At 41.8% G+C, this 21929-nt stretch overlaps 1 long non-coding RNA gene across 1 annotated transcript; it reads left to right on the top strand.

Annotated features, from left to right (window-relative positions):
• Window positions 1–741: 741 nt before the first annotated feature.
• On the top strand, window positions 742–19531 carry LOC121531722. Its single transcript, XR_005994180.1, has 4 exons — window positions 742–827; window positions 1124–1268; window positions 2005–2058; window positions 19393–19531. It is a non-coding gene; the product is annotated as an uncharacterized LOC121531722 (long non-coding RNA).
• The last annotated feature ends 2398 nt before the right edge of the window (window positions 19532–21929 follow it).

Below are 21929 nucleotides of genomic sequence, written 5' to 3'. Positions count from 1 at the left end.
CTATATTACTGCACTGTTGTCGCTAGGAACACAAGCATTTCGCTACACCCGCAATAACATCTGCTAAATATGTGTATGCGACCAATACAATTAGATTAGATTAGATTTGATACTGAATGCGCTGTCTGCTTCAGATCATCATTCTTCCAAGTCATCCTATAATGATGTGGCCACATATGCTGCCTCCAGGCAGGCCCAGTTATTCAGGAAAGTTAACATGCGCTCTGCCTCCGCTCCAATTCGAGTGGCTATTCCTCGCACACCTAGACCCTAACGCTTCAATATAGCCTAAATATTTATCATTTAACTTTTTAAAAGTATTACCTTTTATATGTGGCATAAACACAACCAGTCACAATGTTTTAATCTGATTAGGCTACTTCAAAAGTCTCTTGTAGGCATTTGCACATTAATCAAAAATATAATTCCAGCATCCTCAAATGGTTTGACATTAACCAGGTTTCCATTTATGCTGTAAAGTAGCCTACATGCACTGTAAAGCCGAACAGTCCTATTCAATAATTGGATTAATTTCTGTAAACATAATATATGTGAAAACGTTGTAGTAACATAACAATTTAGGTTCCCATAACATGCACATCACTTTGATTTCGTGAGACAGTTTTTTTTTTATTCAGATGAAATGTATCAGTGAGTTTATGTAAACAGGACTTCTGATGATAGATTGATAGGTACACATATCTGTCAAGTTTGACCTTTATTACGTCTGACATCATATACGTCGATGTTCAAAGGAACGCATGTGACATTTCAAAATCTTTCCAACATGGCGGACGGTCCCCTCGACAGTGGATACTTTCTTAATGGTAAAAATGTATGAAAGATTATTAACTGTGTCGTGTGTGTCTGATTTGTCGAACTTCAAATGGATATCAGTCAAGCTAGCAATCTGGTTAACTGGCAAGTAATAATAATAATAATAATAACTGGCAAGTGCCAGGCAGGGCTAACGTTAGCTAGTTAGCTATGCGCCAGGTAGGTTAGCTGGCTAGAGCTAGATAGTATGATTTGAAAATGCCGGTGAAGGGGAAGTAACGTTAGGTAGCGTTGATGATACATAATCAGTTTAAAGTAATTAATGAAAGCTGGAAATTAAATGCAGGCAAGCCAAGCTCTGGGAGCGCGCGTGACGTATGAAGTTGACTGGAGTCAGATTTGTCTCTGCTGGAGTGGACTTCACCAGCTACAAATGAATACACGAGCTACAAACGAATACAAATGCGCACTGTCGCCTGAGCGTTCACGCGGTAAGTTAATGACTTTGCTTCGATAGATAGCAGTAGCTATACATTTAAAAGTTTGGAAATTATTTGTGTTTCTTTGGAGAATATATCCATTGTCAAGATCTCTATCCCTATCCGAATAGTACAACGCGCCAAACACATTAGCTAGCTAGCTAACTCACCCACGCACTGTAAACAAGCGTTGATGGATAACGTTAACTAGCTAACGTAGTTGCTTAAACATAAGGATTTTGGTGTCATTCGTTTTTTTTTCTGAAACATATTTTATAAAATGTGTTTATTAGCTATGCCATGTTTCCTGGTTATGTGCAACTATCTTGGCTTGTTAGCTACGCTACTTGTCTAGCTTGCTAGCTGAGGTAGCTAGCTAGCTACCTCATTTGGCGCATGTCTGCAATTGCTGAGAGCAACGTGACAGGTGCACAACATGGCGCAGCCTAAGCTTGATTCAATGGCATGCTGCCTAATTACAATGCAGTACTTTGATTGTTGAAAGTTAAAATGAATTCTGAATTACAGTAGTTATGTACTATTCAAATGACATATGCTTATTTTCTGACATTGATATTTGGCTTGGGTGTGAAACATAAATCTAAAGTTATGAATATCATTTTCTGTAATTCTCTGAATGAACAGTAGTAGGCCTACATACTTTGACATAAAGACTAGTTTCCAACCTTATGAATGTTAACACTACAAATTGTGATACTAATTATTTATTGATACTTTCTGTCTACAGGCCTGACTGAAGGATGTTGGTGCAGAAGACAAGACAGAAGGCTAGTAGTTAAAGGTAAGCTTAGGTTGAAATTACCTGAGATGGACATCATAATAGCATTTTGTGACTTCTTGAAATAGAAACATGATTAAATATTGTTAGTACAACAGTATTTTTCTAAGACAAACTTACTAAATGTTCTTAGTTTAAAAAATTATAGGCCCCCAGAGTTTTACCTATGACTTCAAGAACAACAATTTGGATTATTCTGTTTATGTAGCCAATTAGTCATAACAAATTAGTGAACACCATTTCTTCTGCTTCCAGGTTGCTGATGATAATAGAATGGCTTGGAAATGTCAGTTGTGTGCAACCCCATTTCACTCTAGAACACATTTACTAAAACACTATCGTCTAAAGCACAGTCATTAATCAAGAGTGAGTCCACTGCCATGTCTCTATGAAGATTGTGTTTGCACATTTCAGTCGCTCAATGAACTTAAAACTCATCTATCGCAATACCACACTGCAGAGGTCAGGAATAGGGCAGGTCAGGAGCATGCATCTATTGACTGACCTCTGTGTACATTCAAGCAACCTGTCTTTGAATCTGTACTCTTTAAAGAAACATGAGATGGTGGCATGCCTATTTAAGAGTTGTGATTACCGCACAAATGTGTACTCGTCATTTAATTCACAGAAGAGTAGGACACACCAAGTGAGTGTTAGGTCAGATTTTCGTGATGACATTCTGTCCCAGCCAGAGCACAGAAACAGATGATGCTTCAAACATTGACACTGGTAAATTGAGGAATCAGCTGAAACAAAATGTAGCTTTATTTTTTTAATGCAGTTGTATATTGATTATTTAGAAATTGCTAACCCACTTGGCACGTCCAGAAAAATGCACAAACTATCATCAGTATACTGGGTCCTTGCCAATCGACCCAGTAAATATCAATCAGCCTTACACACTATACAGCTTGCCGTACTCTTTAAAGTGACAGACCTCCAAAGGTATGGTTACGCGGCTGTACTTGTACCATTATTACATTTGTATTTATTATGGATCCCCATTAGCTGCTGCCAAGGCAGCAGCTACTCTTTCTGGGGTCCAGCAAAATAAGGCAGTTATACATTTTAAAAACATTACAATACATTCATAACATATTTCACAACATTAAGTGTATGCCCTCAGGCCTCTACTCTACTACCACATATCTATAACACAAAATCCATGTGTACATGCGTGTATAGTGCGTATGTTATCGTGTGTTTGTATGCATGTGTCTATGTTTGTGTTGCTTCACAGTCCCTGCTGTTCCATAAGGTGTATTTTTACCAGTTTTTAAAAAATCTGATTCTACTGCTTGCATCAGTTACCTGATGTGGAATAGAGTTCCATGTAGTCATGGCTCTATGTAGTACTGTGCGCCTCCCATAGTCTGTTCTGGACTTGGGGACTGTGAAGAGACCTCTGGTGGCTTGTCTTGTGGGGTATGCATGGGTGTCCGAGTTGTGTGCCAGTATTCCAAACAGACAGCTCGGTACATTCAGCTTGTCGACACCTCTTACAAAAACAAGCAGTGATGAAGTCAATCTCTCTTCCACTCTGAGCCAGGAGAGACTGACATGCATGTCATTAATGTTAGCTCTCCGTGGACTTTTAAGGGCCAGCTGTGCTGCCCTGTTCTGAGCAATTTTCCCAAGTCCCTCTTTGTGGCACCTGACCACACTACTGAACAGTAGTCTAGGTGCGACAAAACTAGGGCCTGTAGGACCTGCCTTGTTGATAGTGTTGTTAAGAAGGCAGAGCAGCGCTTAATTATAGACATACTTCTCCCCGTCTTAGCTACTGTTGTATCAATATGCTTTGACCATGACAGTCTACAATCCAGGGTTACTCCAAGCAGTTTAGTCACCTCAACTTGCTCAATTTCCACATTATTCATTTTGAGATGTAGTTGAAGTTTAGGGTTTAGTGAATGATTTGACCCAAATACAATGCTTTTAGTTTAGGAAATATTCAGGACTAACTTATTCCTTGCCACCCATTCCAAATCTAACTGCAACTCTTTGTTAAGTGTTGCAGTTATTTCAGTTGCTGTAGTAGCTGACGTGTATAGTGTTGAGTCATCCGCATACATAGACACACTGGCTTTGGCATGTCATTAGTAAAGATGGAAAAAAGCAAGGGCCTAGACAGCTGCCCTGGGAAATTCCAGATTCTACCTGGATTATGTTTGAGAGGCTTCCATTAAAGAACACCCTCTGTGTTCTGTTAGATAGGTAACTCTTTATCCACATTATAGCAGGGGGTGTAAAGCCATAACACATACGTTTTTCCAGCAGCAGACTATGATTGATAATGTCAAAAGCCACACTGAAGTCTAACAAAACAGCCCCCACAATCTTTTCATCGTCAATTTCTCTCAGCCAATCATCAGTCATTTGTGTAAGTGCTTGTTGAATGTCGTTCTCCATAAGCATGCTGAAAGTTTGTTGTCAATTTGTTTACAGTAAAATTGCAATGTATCTGGTCAAATACTATTCTTTCCAATAGTTTAGTAAGGGTTGCTAACAGGCTAATTGGTTGGCTGTTTGAGCCAGTAAAGGGGGCTTTACTATTCTTAGGTAGCGGAATGACTTTTGCTTCCCTCCAATCCTGGGGGCACACACATTCTAGTAGGCTTAAATAGAAAATATGGCAAATAGGAGTGGCAATATCGTCCGCTATTATCCTCAGCAATTTTCCATCCAAGTTGTCAGACCCCGGTGGCTTGTCACTGTTAATAGACAACAATAATTTGTTCACCTCTTCCAAACTCACTTTACGGAATTCAAAATTACAATGCTTGTCTTTCAAAATTTGGTCAGATATACTTGGATGTGTAGTGCCAGCAATTGTTGCTGGCATATCATGCCTACGTTTGCTAATCTTGCCAATGAACAAAAATTATTAAAGTAGTTGGCAATATCAGTTGGTTTTGTGATGAATGAGCCATCTGAATCAATGAAAGATGGAGCTGAGTTTGCCTTTTTTCCCAACATTTCATTTAAGGTGCTCCAAAGCTTTTTACTATCATTCTTTATGTCATTTATCCTTGTTTCATAGTGTTGTTTCTTCTTCTTTTTATTCAGTTGAGTCACATGATTTCTCAATTTGCAATACATTTGCCAATCGGTTGTGCAGCCAGACTTATTTGCCATTCCCTTTGCCTCATCCCCCTCAACCATATAATTTTTCAATTCCTCATCAATCCACAGGGATTTAACCGTTTTTACAGTTATTTTCTTAATGGGTGCATGCTTATTAGTAACTGGAATTAGCAATTTCATAAATGTTAAGTGCAGTGTCTGTTTGCTCCTCATTACACACCACGGACCAACATATATTCTTTACATCAACAACATAGGAATCACTACAAAACGTATTGTATGACCTCTTATACACAATATTAGGCCCAGCCTTTGGAACTTTAGTTTTCCTAGATATGGCTACTATATTGTGATCACTACAGCCAATGGATTTGGATACTGCTTTCAAACAAATCTCTGCAGCATTAGTAAAGGTATGACCAATACACAAAATATATCAAATCTAACTGTAAATCGCTCTGGATAAGAGAGTCTGCTAAATGACTAAAATGTAAATGTAAATGTAATACATGTTGATGATTTCATTCCTGTACTGTTTTTAACCACCCTGGTAGGTTGACTAATAACCTGAACCAGGTTGCAGGCACTGGTTACAGTTTGAATCTTTCTCTTGAGTGGGCAGCTTGATGAAAGCCAGTCAATATTTAAACCACCCAGAAAGTATACCTCTCTATTGATATCACATACATTATCAAGCATTTCACACATGTTATCCAGGTACTGACTGTTAGCACTTGGTGGTCTATAGCAGCTTCCCACCAGAATTGGCTTTACGTGAGGCAGATGAACCTGTAGCCATATTACTTCAACAGTATTTAACATGAGATCCTCTCTAATCTTCACAGGAATGTGGTTTTGAATATAAATAGCAACACCTCCACCACTGGCATTTCTATCTTTTCTGTAAATGTTATAACCTTGTATTGCTACCACTCTATCATCAAAGGTATTATCTAAGTGAGTTTCAGAGATAGTCAGAATATGAATGTCATCTGTTACTAGCAAATTATTGATGTCATGAACCTTGTTTCTTAAGCAACATATGTTAACGTGGGCTATTTTGAGCACTTTTGGGATGCTTACTTGTTTTTATTGCTTTACTGGGAAGCTTAGCAGCAGTATATGTGCTCATGTTCTTTATGTTAGTGCAGGGTTAGCTGCACACAGTGGACTGCGTCCTCGGGCACAATGGCTCAGTGCTAACAGTATAAATCTGGTTCCTAGGCACATGATCACTGCACACAACAGCTGCAGGATCAGCAGAGGCACCCAGGGCAGCTAGAAGGACACAAACCAGGTTACCCACAGGTGTGCCTTCTTAACAGTTAATTTGTGGAATATCTTTCCTCCTTAATGCGTTTGAGCCAATCAGTTGTGATGTATACAGAAGATAGCCCTATTTGGTAAAAGACCAAGTCCATATTATGGCAAGAACAGCTCAAAGAGAAACGACAGTCCATCATTACTTTAAGACATGAAGGTCAGTCAATACGGAAAATTAAGAACTTTGAACGTTTCTTCAAGTGCAGTCGCAAAAACCATCAAGCGCTATGATGAAACTGGCTCTGATGAGGACTGCCACAGGAAAGGAAGACCCAGAGTTACCTCTGCTCCAGAGGATAAGTTCATTAAAGTTACCAGCCTCAGAAATATTAATAAATGCTTCACGGAATTCAAGTAACAGACATCTCAGCATCAAATGTTCAGAGGAGACCGCGTGAATCAGGCCTTCATGGTCGAATTACTGCAAAGAAACGACTACTAAAGGACACCAATAATAAGAAGAGACTTGCTTGGGCCAAGAAACACGAGCTATAGACATTATACCGGTGGAAATCCGTCCTTTGGTCTGATGAGTCCAAATTTGAGATTTTTGGTTCCAACCGCCGTGTCTTTTTTAGACGCAGAGTAGGTGAACGGATTATCTCTGCATGTGTGGTTCCCACTGTGAAGCATGGAGGAGGAGGTGTGATGGTGCTTTGCTGGTGACACTCTGTGATTTATTTAGAATTCAAGGCACACTTAACAAGCATGGCTACCACAGCATTACGATACGCCATCCCATCTGGTTTGGGCTTGCATCTCTGCACTTAGCAAAAGAGTTCCATTTGCATTGCTATTTTAGTTATCAGTTATTTTACTATTCTCTGATCATAGATTTCATTTACTTATTTCAGCAGTTTTCTGCATAGTTATCTAATGTTGGTGGAGCATATTATTCTGTTTTAATGTTACTCCTGAATCACTATGATACATATAATAGTTTTTCTTGAGTGTATTTTCAACAAAGGTGAAAATGTACTTTGAAGTCCAAAGTATGAATACAGGTGAAATCACTTACTGACACAGACATGGTAGTGTAGCAGGAAGCTAGGAATGCTGTGAACCAAGATCTGAGTTCAAATCCCAGGTAAGGACATGTAGTCATGTGTGTCAAATAGTACAGTGCATTCGGAAAGTGTTCAGACCTCTTGACTTTTTTCATATTTTGTTACGTTACAGCCTTATTCTAAAAAATTACATATATTTTTTCCCTCATCAATCTACACACAATACCCCATAATGACAAAGCAAAAACAGGTTTTATACAGTTTTGCAAATGTATAAAAACGGAAATATCACTTTACATAAGTATTCAGACCCTTTACTCAGTACTTTGTTGAAGCACCTTTGGCAGCGATTACAGCCACGAGCCTTCTTGGGTATGACACTACAAGCTTGGCACACCTGTATTATGGGAGTTCCTCACATTTTTCTCTGCAGATCATCTCAAGCTCTTTCAGGTTGGATGGGGAGTGTTGCTGCACAGCTATTTTCAGGTCTCTCCAGAGATGTTAGATCGGGTTCAAGCTCTAGCTGGGCAAGTCTAGGACATTCAGAGACTTGTCCCGAAGCCACTCCTGCTTTGTCTTGGCTGTGTGCTTAGGGTCGTTGTCCTGTTGGAAGTTGAACCTTTGCCCCAGTCTGAGGTCCTGAGTGCTCTGGAGCAGGTTTTCATCAAGAATCTCTCTGTACTTTGCTCTGTTCATCTTTCCCTCGATTCTGACTAGTCACTTTCCAAATCATGTCCAATCAATTGAATTTACCACAGGTGGAGTCCAATCAAGTTGTAGAAGCATCTCAAGGATGATCAATGGAAACAGGATGCACCTGAGCTCAATTTCGAGTCTCATAGCAAAGGGTCTGAATACTTATGTAAATAAGGCATTCATCAATACATTCTAAAAACCTGTTTTTTCTTTGTCATTATGGGGTATTGTGTGTAGATTGATGAATGGAAAGAATGGCACATTGAAAATGTCATGCCTGTATAGAAGTGATGAAGAAATAGAAAGCATCATTTTACCCTGGTTCCTCCTCATAGGATGTAGCACTTAGTACCTTTGCAAGATGTTATCCTTGTGTTAAAGGAAGATGAATTGTATTTCTCATATGTCATATTCAGTGGCGATTTTAGCATGTAAATCTTGGTGGGGCCAAAAAAAAAAGTGGGATGCATGCCAGCAAAAGCCACTACACAACACAACACTAAACAATACATTAATTGCACTATAACGGTGACAAACAGTGCCCACAAACTGTTAGGGCCTACATAAAGCTGTCCAACAGCAGAGTCCCAACAGCAGTCCCAACGCCTTACCAATGCTACACCTGGCTATCAGCGGAGCCTTGTCTGGCAGCGAAACAGTTCATTCAGCCTCATTTACTAACTTTCAAAAAACACACTACCGGTCAAAAGTTTTAGAACACCTACTCATTCAAGGGTTTTTCTTTATTTTTACTGTTTTCTACATAGTAGAATAATAGTGAAGATATCAAAACTATGAAATAACACATATGGAATCATGTAGTAACCAAAAAAGTGTTAAACAAATTAAAATATATTTTATATTTGTGATTCTTCAAATAGCCACCCTTTGCCTTGATGACAGCTTTGCAAACTCTTGGCATTCTCTCAGCTTCATGAGGTAGTCACCTGGAATGCATTTCAATTAACAGGTGTGCCTTCTTAAAAGTTAATTTGTGGAATTTCTTTCCTTCTTAATGCGTTTGAGCCAATCAGTTGTGTTGTGACAGGGTGGGGGTGTATGCAGAAGATAGTCCTATTTGGTAAAATTCCAAGTCCATATTATGGCAAGAACAGCTCAAATAAGCAAAGAGAAATGTGAAGGTCAGTCAACATGGAAAATGTCAAGAACTTTGAAAGTTTCTTCAAGTGCAATTGCAAAAACCATCAAGCGCTATGATGAAACTGACTTTCATGAGGACCGCCACAGGAATGGAAGACCCAGAGTTACCTCTGCTGCAGAGGTTAAGTTAATTACAGTTACCAGCCTCAGAAATTGCAGCCCAAATAAATGCTTCACAGAGTTCAAGTAACAAACCCATCTCAACATCAACTGTTCAGAAGAGACTGTGTGAATCAGGCCTTCATGGTCTAATTGCTGCAAAGAAACCACTACTAAAGGACACCAATAAGAAGAAGAGACTTACTTGGGCCAAGAAACATGAGCAATGGACATTAGACCGGTGGCAATGTGTCCTTTGGTCTGGAGTCCAGATTGGAGATTTTTGGTTCCAATTTGTGAGACGCGGTGTGGGTGAACGGATGATCTCTTCATGTGTATTTCCCACCGTAAAGCTTGGAGGAGGAGGTGTGATGGTTTTGGGGTGCTTTGCTGGTGACACTGTCTATGATTTATTTAGAATTCAAGGCACACTTAACCAGCATAGCTACCACAGCATTCTGCAGCGATACACCATTCCATCTGGTTTGGGCTTAGTGGGACTATCATTCGTTTTTCAACAGGACAATGACCCAACACACCTTCAGGCTGTGTAAGGGCTATTTTACCAAGTAGGAGAGTGATGGAGTGCTGCATCAGATGACCTGGCCTCCACAATCCCCCGACCTCAACCAAATTGAGATGGTTTGGGATGAGTCGGACCGCAGAGTGAAGGAAAAGCAACCAACAAATGCTCAGCATATGTGGGAACTCCTTCTGTTGGAAAAGCATTCCAGGTGAAGTTGGTTGAGAGAATGCAAAGCTGTCATCACGGCAAAGGGTGGCTATTTGAATCTCAAATATAACATGTATTTTGATTTGTTTAACACTTTTTTTGTTACTATATGACTCCATATGTGTTATGTCATAGTTTTGATGTCTTCACTATCGTTCTACAATGTAGAAAATAGTAAAAATAAAGAAAAACCCTTGAATTAGTAGGTGTTCTAAACTATTGACAGGTAGTGTATCTGATATAGCCGACTTGCTTAAACAAATGTGGTTTCTACTGACAATTGAGATGTACAAACTATGGCATAAGGGGACGACAAGCGGATAAGAGTCAATCCATAATTTCGATTAAGACATTAATGAGCAAGCCAGGACGGACGTAGTCAATATAACAGTTTTTTTCAGCACTTTTGAAATGTACAGCGACAGAATTCAGAACATGGGAGCCGTTCTTACAGTGTTCTCCCTGTACACTAAGTCAGAACCGTAGGATAAATAAAGGGGGTATATAAGCAGACAATGAAAGCTCTTACAATTAAATATTTGATGATTACATTTCTCAAAAGCAGGTTATAGGCTACATGTGCACCACCGAGTCAGAATAGTGGGCGAAATTAAGAGGTGAAAATAGATCAAATTATTAGGGTGAGGCACATGGGCTACTAACAGCTTACTACACAACATACACTTAGTATTACTTTCTTAGCTACAGTATACATGTCTCCCTGGCATGTTACATCATTTATGCAGCACCATATAAGACATTTTTGGACTCATCTTGTTGTGATGTGCTCACTTGAACAGGAAGGTGGTGCGGCGGTCCTTCGTGGGCAAATTTTGTCATCAAAGAAAGAGAAAGAGGCCGGATTTACAATTCCGAGTTGCATGACCGTTCAAAATGTATTTTCCCAGTCAGAGCTCGTTTATTCCCGACGTCCAGTTGCAATGCTTGCAGTTAGCCACTGTCACCGATTCCTTCCAAACCACTCATTGTTGAATTTGTGTAATGTTTATGTACAATGGCCGATGAGCACCGATACGTTTTATCTATAATTTCTCTTCATTATTTCTCTTCATATGACAAGGATTAAACATGATTTGCCAGTAGATTGTCGACTTGATTCATGATGATGACTGCTAGCTAAGATTTTGAAAGTAAAATGTTGACATGATCAGTCCAATCAAAGCTACTGTACATATAACGTGATTTGACGTCATTTTATCTGTGGCCAATGCCCTTGAGCCTTCTTGGAAGGTCACTTCTAATGTAACTCTATGGCAGGACCCAAAGGGCTTCAATTTTTTATGTCTACCCTTACTAAGGACTTAGACTTGGCGGTGACGTAGTCTCCCCATGAGTGACAGAACACTGAGCCAATCACAACGCAACGCTCCTATTTTCTGCTGGCCAATTATTATAATTTTTTGCTAAAAATGTGGCTCTGCCCCACCTGCCCCGAATTACGGGTCGCCACTGGTCATATTATAAACAATAATTATTGTATTTGTATTCTTACATTTTGTTGTGTAGTAATAGTCGAGTAGTACGCAACACCAATACATTCCAGTTCTGTATGGGAGGGAAGCTGGTAGGGTCTGAGGGAAGTTGGGTATTATTATCTAGATAAGGCCTCCAGGGTGCTTGTTCCGATATGCAGACTCCATCTAAAGATCCAATTCAACTGCTTACAATCTGATCCTTTAAAACAAAATGTTACAAACTGATATGTGGAAACATGAAATGTAGCTACAGTTGTGCTCAAATATATTGACCCCCTTGCATGATTCACTACTTGAAAAAAAAAAACCTTGGTGTTCATAGATGTATTTGTTTGATTTACAACTGCACAGGAGGACCACCATTTTAGTTTTTTGTCAAATGTCACGATCGTCAGGGAGAGACCAATGCGCAGCGTGATGAACAAACATACTTTAATTAGTTAAAGTGTAAATACAAAACAAGAAACGACTCGTGAAGTCCACGGTATCAATGACCGAACACGGAAACAAAAACCCACAAACACAAAGGGAAAACATACAGTTTAAATATGGCTCCCAATCAGAGACAACCAGCCAACAGCTGACACTCGTTGCCTCTGATTGGGAGTCACTCAGGCAAAACATAGAAATAGACGAACTAGAACCCCCAACATAGAAACACACCACATAGAACAAACACACCCTGGCTCAACAACTAGAGTCCCATAGCCAGGGTGTGACAGTACCCCTCCCCTAAAGGCGGACTGCGACCGCGCCTCAAAAAGAGCAAAACAGGGGAGGGCTGGGTGGGCATACCTCCTCGGCGGCGGTTCTGGCTCCGGGCTTGCCCACCACCCTCCAACAAACCCCCCCATAGCGCCCCTGGTCCGGTCTGGCCCCGCTGGCTAGAGCTGGACTGGACGTAGCAGGAGCGGTTAGCTTCAACTCCGTAGTGGAGCCGTTGACCGGTACCTGGTTAGGCACCGGTGACCCAGGCACGGGTTGTGCCGGACAGACGACGCGCACCCCTGGCTTGGTGCGTGAGGCAGGAAAGGACCGGACCTGGCTGACGATACGCACCCCTGGCTTGGTGCGTGGAGCAGCAACGGGCCTCACTGGACTGACGACTCGCACCCCTGGCTTGGTGCGAGTGGCCGGAACGGGCTGGACCAGGCTGACGACTCGCACCCCTGGCTTGGTGCGAGTGGCAGGAACGGGCTGGACCAGGCTGACGACTCGCACCGTAGACTTGGTGCGAGTGGCAGGAACAGGCCGGGCCGGGCTGGCGACGCGCACCGTAGACTTGGTGCGAGTGGCAGGAACAGGCTGGGCCGGGCTGGCGACGCGCACCGTAGGCTTGGTGCGTGGAGCAGCAACGGGCCTTACCGGGCTGGTGATGCGCACCGTAGGCTTGGTGCGAGGGGCAGGAACGGGCCGGGCTGGCGACGCACACCGTAGGCTTGGTGCGGGGAGCAGGAACGGACCGGACCGGGCTGACGAAGCGTACCACAGGCTCGATGCGGGGAGCAGGAACAGGCCGGACCGGGCTGGCGACGCGCACCACAGGCTCGATGCGAGGAACAGGAACAGACCGGACCGCACTGGGGACACACACCCCTGGCCCTACGCGGGGATCAGGAACGGGCCGGACCGGACTGGTAACACACCCCAGTACCTCTCGCCGTGCCTCCACACTTTCCTTCCCCTTAGTGACCAGTGGCCCCCTTAACATGGCGGCCTCCTCTGCCAACCCGCTGGACCGCTCTATCGCGGCCTCCTGCTGCCCCGACGTCGTGAGCCCCCCCCTAAAAATGTTCTGGGGGTCTCTCCTCCCCGTGGGCCAGGCCTCTATAGTTTTCGCCCAACTCTCGCTCTTCTGCCTCCAACTCCAGCCATTCTGCTCTTCATTAGGCTTGACCCAGTCGAGACTCTTCCTCCACTGTTCCCAAGTCCACCCTCTCTGCTCTTCACTCGGCTTAGCCCAGTCGAGACCCCTACTCCATCGATCCCAAGTCCTTCCTCTCTCCTCTTCACGCTGCTTGGTCGTTGCATGGTGGGTTTTTCTGTCACGATCGTCAGGGAGAGACCAATGCACAGCGTGATGAACAAACATACTTTAATTAGTTAAAGTGTAAATACAAAACAAGAAACGACTCGTGAAGTCCACGGTATCAATGACCGAACACGGAACAAAAACCCACAAACACAAAGGGAAAACATACAGTTTAAATATGGCTCCCAATCAGAGACAACCAGCCAACAGCTGACACTCGTTGCCTCTGATTGGGAGTCACTCAGGCAAAACATATAAATAGACGAACTAGAACCCCCAACATAGAAACACACCACATAGAACAAACACACCCTGGCTCAACAACTAGAGTCCCATAGCCAGGGTGTGACATCAAAAATTGGCCTGGACTAAATTATTCAGAATTACAATGAATTTGGTTGGAGACAGGTGATTCTCGTTTACTGTGTAATTTTCTGCTAAATGACTAAAATGTAAATGTAAATGTAATTTATCTCACCTGTGGTGAGTTGCAGGTGCCAACAGGGTAAAAAAAATAACACTGACACTATATATAATACAAACCATTGATGACACGTTATAAAGACAAACTAAACACAAGGCCTAGTGTATTAATTACTTGGTCCTCTGTAGCTCAATTGGTAGAGCATGGCGCTTGTAACACCAGGGTAGTGGGTTCAATCCCTGGGACCACCCATACGTAAAAATGTATGCTCGCATGACTGTAAGTAGCTTTGGATAAAAGCGTTTGTTAAATGGCATATTATTAATGATCTATAAAGTGGCTCTTTTATAAAGAACAGTGCTTCAAGGCTCCACTTCAACAGCTTGTTCAGATCAGCCATCAACTCCTGTCTGAAATCTACAGGCCAGTGGATTGTCCTCTTGATCTGCCTGTATTTTAGAGCTAGAAGAAAACAGCCTTAGCCCCAGACTAAACACTGTAGACCAGACATATCTATCATCATTTCTGGAGGCTTTTGGTCTGTTCTGTATCACATGTGAGAAGCTGCAAATTGAGATTTAGCCCTTTTTTATGTCCATGTTTTTTATTAATATGGTAGCTTATGATTCAAACTGATCTTGACAAGTCAAGGTATAAATTACCCTGGATGTGAAGGTTCTCTGCTCCATTTGGGGCGACATCATCCACTGTCTGCGCCTGTTAATTAATTAATTAATTAATTATCCCTGTCATTCAAATCGACACACACACACACGTGCACGCACACACACACACAACCACACACACAAACATATACTCACACACACTCTCTTTCACCTGGGGAAGATATCCAGGGCTTGGCAGGGTGCTGGTGGGACTGAGATGGTTTGCAGGGGGTGGGCATGAACCTCTGGCCCTGCTGGGGCATGGAGGGAGACTCTGCGAGGGAGAGACACCCTGGAGGGGGTCTCTGGAGCCGCATTCTCTGGTACCAGGCCCAAGGTGGGGACTGGGGCTACAAGTGGGGCTGCTGGGTTAGTTTCTCAACCTGCATCTGGAGCTGAGCCAGGGTGTTGTGGTTGTGGGGGGCCAGGCGGGGCTGGTGCTGGGAGAGGTCTGGGGGCAGGCTGTTGGGGGAGCCTGAGTGGCCCTCCCCAGGATGTGGGAGTTGATCATGGATACCCTGGAAGCTGCGCAGCTGGTGGCCAGAGGGAACAGGAATAATAGCATAACAAGCATAACGGAAGAGCTAATACACAGACCTAGTAGCTATCTTTTATTTCAAGAACATACTGTGCCATACCAACCACATCCACTATTACTAATTTATTACTATACTACTACTACCACCATCAGTGCATACTGCAACTACTAATTTACTACCACTACAATAACAACAATTACTATTGCTACCTGGCCAGTTTAGACTTAGGAAATCATTGCCTGTTTTACACATTTTGATTTAAGGTCTTCTCAGTAGTTGATATTCAGACGTACCTCATGCAGGTGTGTAACAAGCTCTGAGGGTGATGCTCCCTTGCGCGCACTGAACAAATGTAATTAAATCCCAGAATACACACCCACTGGGTGGCCGACCAATTTAGTCATGGAGTTTTTGTTCAATTCATTTTTCTGTTCATTTATCTAAAGCCATCCCTTTAAAAACTGTATACCTTTAATTTGAATTTGATCGGCACAATAATATAATGTAACCTATGGAGAATGTGTTCAGAATATGGAGATCCAGGACAGATAGCCATCAAAACATATGAATATTTGTCTCCATTTCAGAACCCATGGGTAGATTTAAAAACACTCTGATCTTACACATCATTTATGATTAGGGAAGTATTCATCCTACCTACAGTGAGGGAAAAAAGTATTTGATCCCCTGCTGATTTTGTACGTTTGCACACTGACAAAGAAATGATCAGTCTATAATTTTAATGGTAGGTTTATTTGAACAGTGAGAGACAGAATAACAACAACAAAAATCCAGAAAAACGCATGTCAAAAATGTTTTAAATTGATTTTCATTTTAATGAGGGAAATAAGTATTTAACCCCTCTGCAAAACATTACTTAGTACTTGGTGGCAAAACCCTTGTTGGCAATCACAGAGGTCAGACGTTTCTTGTTGTTGGCCACCAGGTTTGCACACATCTTAGGAGGGATTTTGTCCCACTCCTCTTTGCAGATCTTCTCCAAGTCATTAAGGTTTCGAGGTTGACGTTTGGCAACTCGAACCTTCAGCTCCCTCCACAGATTTCCTTTGGGATTAAGGTCTGGAGACTGGCTAGGCCACTCCAGGACCTTAATGTGCTTCTTCTTGAGCCACTCCTTTGTTGCCTTGGCCGTGTGTTTTGGGTCATTGTCATGCCCATCCACGACCCATTTTCAATGCCCTGGCTGAGGGAAGGAGGTTGTCACCCAAGATTTGACGGTACATGGCCCCGTCCATCGTCCCTTTGATGTAGTGAAGTTGTCCTGTCCCCTTAGCAGAAAAACACCCCCAAAGCATAATGTTTCCACCTCCATGTTTGACGTTGGGGATGGTGTTCTTGGGGTCATAGGTAGCATTCCTCCTCCTCCAAACATTTTGGTCTCATCTACCCACAACACTTTCACCCAGTTCTCCTCTGAATCATTCAGATGTTCATTGGCAAACTTCAGACGGGCATGTATATGTGCTTTCTTGAGCAGGATTTCAGTCCTTCATGGCGTAGTGTGTTACCAATTGTTTTCTTGGTGACTATGGTCCCAGCTGCCTTGAGATCATTGACAAGATCCTCCCGTGTAGTTCTGGGCTGATTCCTCACCGTTCTCATTATCATTGCAACTCCACAAGGTGAGATTTTGCATGGAGCCCCAGGCCGAGGGAGATTGACAGGTCTTTTGTGTTTCTTCCATTTGCGAATAATCGCACCAACTGTTGTCACCTTCTCACCAAGCTGCTTGGCGATGGTCTTGTAGCCCATTCCAGCCTTGTGTAGGTCTACAATCTTGTCCCTGACATCCTTGGAGAGCTCTTTGGTCTTGGCCATAGTGGAGAGTTTGGAATCTGATTGATTGATTGCTTCTGTGGACAGGTGTCTTTTATACAGGTAACAAACTGAGATTAGGAGCAGTCCCTTTTAAGAGTGTGCTCCTAATTTGAGCTCGTTACCTGTATAAAAGACACCTGGGAGCCAGAAATCTTTCTGATTGAGAGGCGGTCAAATACTTATTTCCCTCATTAAAATGCAAATCAATTTATAACATTTTTGACATGCGTTTTTCTGGATTTTTTTGTTGTTATTCTGTCTCTCACTGTTCAAATAAACCTACCATTAAAATTATAGACTGATCATGTCTTTGTCAGTGGGCAAACTTACAAAATCAGCAGGGGATCAAATACTTTTTTTCCCTCACTGTACATGGTAATGATGACCACTTCCGGAGGACGTCATTCAACCAATCAAAGCTTTTTCAGTATGAACTGACATGTTGTCCATCCAATCATAGGATTAGGATCAGAGAATGAACCTAGTATGTTGTATTGGGGTTGAGCCGCAGAGCATTATTGGGGGGTTCTATGTGTTGAGAAGCTTGGTGACATTATTGGATAGAGACTGAAAAGTGATAGTTGAGCATTTTTGGGATATTATTCAATTCAAATTAGTTTCTTCAAATTACAGGAGATGGAGGAGGTAGATTATAAATTGTTTTCTTGGTTTTATAACCAGTTAGTGCAATTTATTTCAATTTGCCTTGCTAACTTCAGTAGCAAGTAGCTAGCTACCAGCTCGAGTGTGCACCTTTCGCCACCAACACTACAGCAAATTTTGTTGACTTTTTGTTTAAGAACCCCTTTCATTCTCTGGGGCACACGGAAAAGGTGTGAATTAAAACCGAGGGTCGAACTCTGCCTGAGATCAGTTTCATGAAGAAGGATGAATAATTGGTATCAAAAGTATAGCTGGTTAGCAGTGAGCCTTTCATCAAGCCGCCTGTATTGCTGGCCTTGCCTGCTTCTTGGAAAGACAGAGACTTGGGCGAAAGAGGGGTACAGTGACCTGAAGAACATCAATCGTTCAGCTAAATGGCAAAACAAAAGCAGGGAGCATATAAATGCCCACATCAGATTGAAGCTTCTGGCGAAAAAGCAATATCGATCATGACGAAGGTCTGCGTATTCAAACTGCGCAACACAGCAAGAAAGTAAAACGAAACAGGGATGTTCTCAAGCGGCTTATCAACACCACTGCGTTTTTGGGCATGCAATAATTGGCTTTTACAGGACACGACAATAGGGAAAGTTCCGCTAACAAGTGCAACTACAAGGAGGTTGCAGTGTTAATTGCACGTTACTTGCTGAACATATGGAACTTTCTAATGTATTTTCTGGGATGTCGAAATCAATTCAGAATGATTTGATAGCTTCCATCGCATCATCCATTAAAAGTTAGATTAAAGAGAGATGTTGACGCAGTTAATTTTTTTGCGCGCGCTCAAGTAGGCTTTCCACTTTCCTCCTGTATTTATTTAGCAAAGATGATAACACATAATCACTCCAGACAGACACAAGCAACAACACATTACATAAATGTTGCAGCAGCCTAGGCTACACCTAAACATTAGAGATTTGACATGCTGTATGGGATGAAAACAAGAAAAATGTTCAGTCTGATCAACTGTAGGCTACTAATAAGAGCAGATGCATACAGCCTATGTGCGCTATTCATTTGGTCAGGGTAACTAATTGGTAAAGTTATTTATAGTCCATTTGTGTGTCAGGAGAAAATGTGAACGTGATCAAATTTGGTTTGTTTTCAAAATTGGGCTGGCTAGGCTGCCTATACGTTTTCAATCCCAAATTATTAACTGTAATTAATCAATCAGCATAATAGTGATGACAGATGTGAGTTAATTTTTTACAAGGCCTACAGTTGCATAGGCCTGCATGATGCAAACATGCATAAAGCAAGCTCAGCCCTGTGAGTACTATTGTCTATCAGTTGCTGTCTCTGTGTCTGGGTAGAGGAAATCCCCCACCTAATCTAATCTATATATAATTCATATGAACAAGTATAAGGTAGCGGCATTTTGACAGGGTTTTCATCAGTTATCGTCAGGTATGTGGATGATCAAGGCTTTATTCAGGAACGTTTCTTGGCCTACATTGATGTGTCAAGTGGGCGAGATGCGCAGTCTGTGTTTAACTTCACGGACAAACTTGTTGTTCAAACCTATAATGGCGCAGCTGTAATGGAATGTATCTGCTATGTGTATTTCCAGCTAAGTCCCCCCCTGTTCCCTGATTTAAGAAGTGATGACCACTCCACTACACCACCATTGTCAACTCTCTCCTGACATGAACTGAAGCCATGTCTCATGTGCCCGCTCATCCACTGGCATATTTAATGTTTCCTCTCCAAGCACTGTGAGTACACCTATCAATTTTCTCTCATTACTGTATGTAGAGTCAATCACATACACAAACACAATCACATTATTACAAATCAATGATTTTACTCCTTGCTTGGACTAACTCATTCTTAGTTATTTTGTCTAAATGTGTAGTTTGTTGCGTATTGTTATTTTGTCTTCCCAGTCAAATCATGTCCTGCATTGAAGTCAAGCCTCTGAACACCTCAAATCATACCTTATACCCTCATTCAATCACTGCAGTGATCCCTTCCCAAAACGGTGTAAGTAGCCCTCTCATTCCCATTCCCCATAGTATTATATTATAAATGTATTTATTAAATGTTTTAGGTTAAAATAATTACTCTTTGACGATTTTTGAAATACACTTTGACGTCTCCTTGTGTTCCGCGCCTATACCATGGGTCTCCCATCCTCCTCAATTTTTCAAGTCACCAGCCTCCACTGGCGGAAAGTATTCAAACCCCTTCACTTTTTCCACATTTTGTTACGTTACAGCCTTATTCTAAAATGTATTACATAATGACGAAGCAAAAACAGATTTTTAGAAACGTTTGCAAATGTATTAAAAATAAAAAACAGAAATGCCTTATTTACGTAAGTATTCTGACCTTTTGCTATGAGACTCAAAATTTAGCTCAGGTGCGTCCTGTTTCCATTGATCATCCTTGAGATGTTTCTACAACTTGATTGGAGTCCACCTGTGTAAATTCAATTGATTGGACATGATTTGGAAAGGCACACACCTGTCTATATAAGGTCCCACAGTTGACAGTGCATGTCAGAGCAAAAACCAAGCCATGAGGTCGAAGGAATTGTCCGTAGAGCTCCAAGATAGGATTGTGTCAAGCACAGATCTGGAGAAGGGTACCAAAAAATGTCTGCAGCATTGAAGGTCCCCAAGAAAACAGTGGCCTCCATCATTCTTAAATGGAAGAAGTTTGGAACCACCAAGACTCTTCCTAGAGCTGGCCGCCCAGCCAAACTGAGCAATCGGGGGAGAAGGGCCTTGGTCAGGGAGGTGACCAAGAACACGATGGTCACTCTGGCAGAGTTCTAGAGTTCCTTGGCCTGTATGCTAAGTGTCACGTCTGGAGGAAACCTGGCACCATCCCTACGGTGAAGCATGGTGGTGGCAGCATCATACTGTGGGGATGTTTTTCAGCAACAGGGACTGGGAGACTAGTCAGGATCGAGGGAAAGATTAACGGAGCAAAGTACAGAGAGATCCTTGATGAAAACCTGCTTCAGAGCGCTCAGGACCTCAGACTGGGGCGAAGGTTCACCTTCCAACAGGACAACGACCCTAAGCACACAGCCAAGACAACGCAGGAGTGGCTTCGGACAAGTCTCTGAATGTCCTTGAGTGGCACAGCCAGAGCCCGGACTTGAACCCGATCGAAAATCTCTGGAGAGACCTGAAAATAGCTGTGCAGCGACGCTCCCCATCCAACCTGACAGAGCTTGAGAGGATCTGCAGAGAAGAATGGGAGAAACTCCCCAAATACAGGTGTGCCAAGCTTGTAGCGTCATACCCAAGAAGACTCGAAGCTGTAATCACTGCCAAAGGTGCTTCAACAAAGTACTGAGTAAAGGGTCTGAATACTTATGTAAATGTGATAAACGTTTTTTTTTTATATACATTTGCAAAAAATAAAAAAATAATGTCTTTGTCATTATGGGGTATTTTTGGAAAAAAACAATTGAATCCTTTTTTAGAATAAGGCTGAAACGTAACAAAATGTCAGGGGTCTGAATACTTGCCAAATGCACTGTATCAAGGCAAAGCTGTCATCAAGGCAAAGGGTGGCTATTTGAAGAATCTCAAATATAAAATATATTTTGATTTCTTTAACACCTTTTTGGTTACTACATGATTCCATATGTGTTATTTCATAGTTTTGATGATTCACTATTATTCTACAATTTAGAAAATAGTAAAAATAAAGAAAAACCCTTGAATGAGTAGGTGTGTCCAAACTTTGACTGGTAGTATATATATATATATATATATATATATATATATATACATATACAGTGGGGAGAACAAGTATTTGATACACTGCCGATTTTGCAGGTTTTCCTACTTACAAAGCATGTAGAGGTCTGTAATTTTTATCATAGTTACACTTCAACTGTGAGAGACGGAATCTAAAACAAAAATCCAGAAAATCACATTGTATGATTTTTAAGTAATTAATTTGCATTTTATTGCATGACATAAGTATTTGATACATCAGAAAAGCAGAACTTAATATTTGGTATAGAAACCTTTGTTTGCAATTACAGAGATCATACGTTTCCTGTAGGTCTTGACCAGGTTTGCACACACTGCAGCAGGGATTTTGGCCCACTCCTCCATACAGACCTCCAGATCCTTCAGGTTT

This window comes from Coregonus clupeaformis, chromosome 19 (genome assembly GCF_020615455.1).
Source record: "Coregonus clupeaformis isolate EN_2021a chromosome 19, ASM2061545v1, whole genome shotgun sequence".
Taxonomy (NCBI): domain Eukaryota; kingdom Metazoa; phylum Chordata; class Actinopteri; order Salmoniformes; family Salmonidae; genus Coregonus; species Coregonus clupeaformis.
Note: the sequence above shows the minus strand (reverse complement) of the source record. Positions and strands in the feature narration are given on the sequence as shown.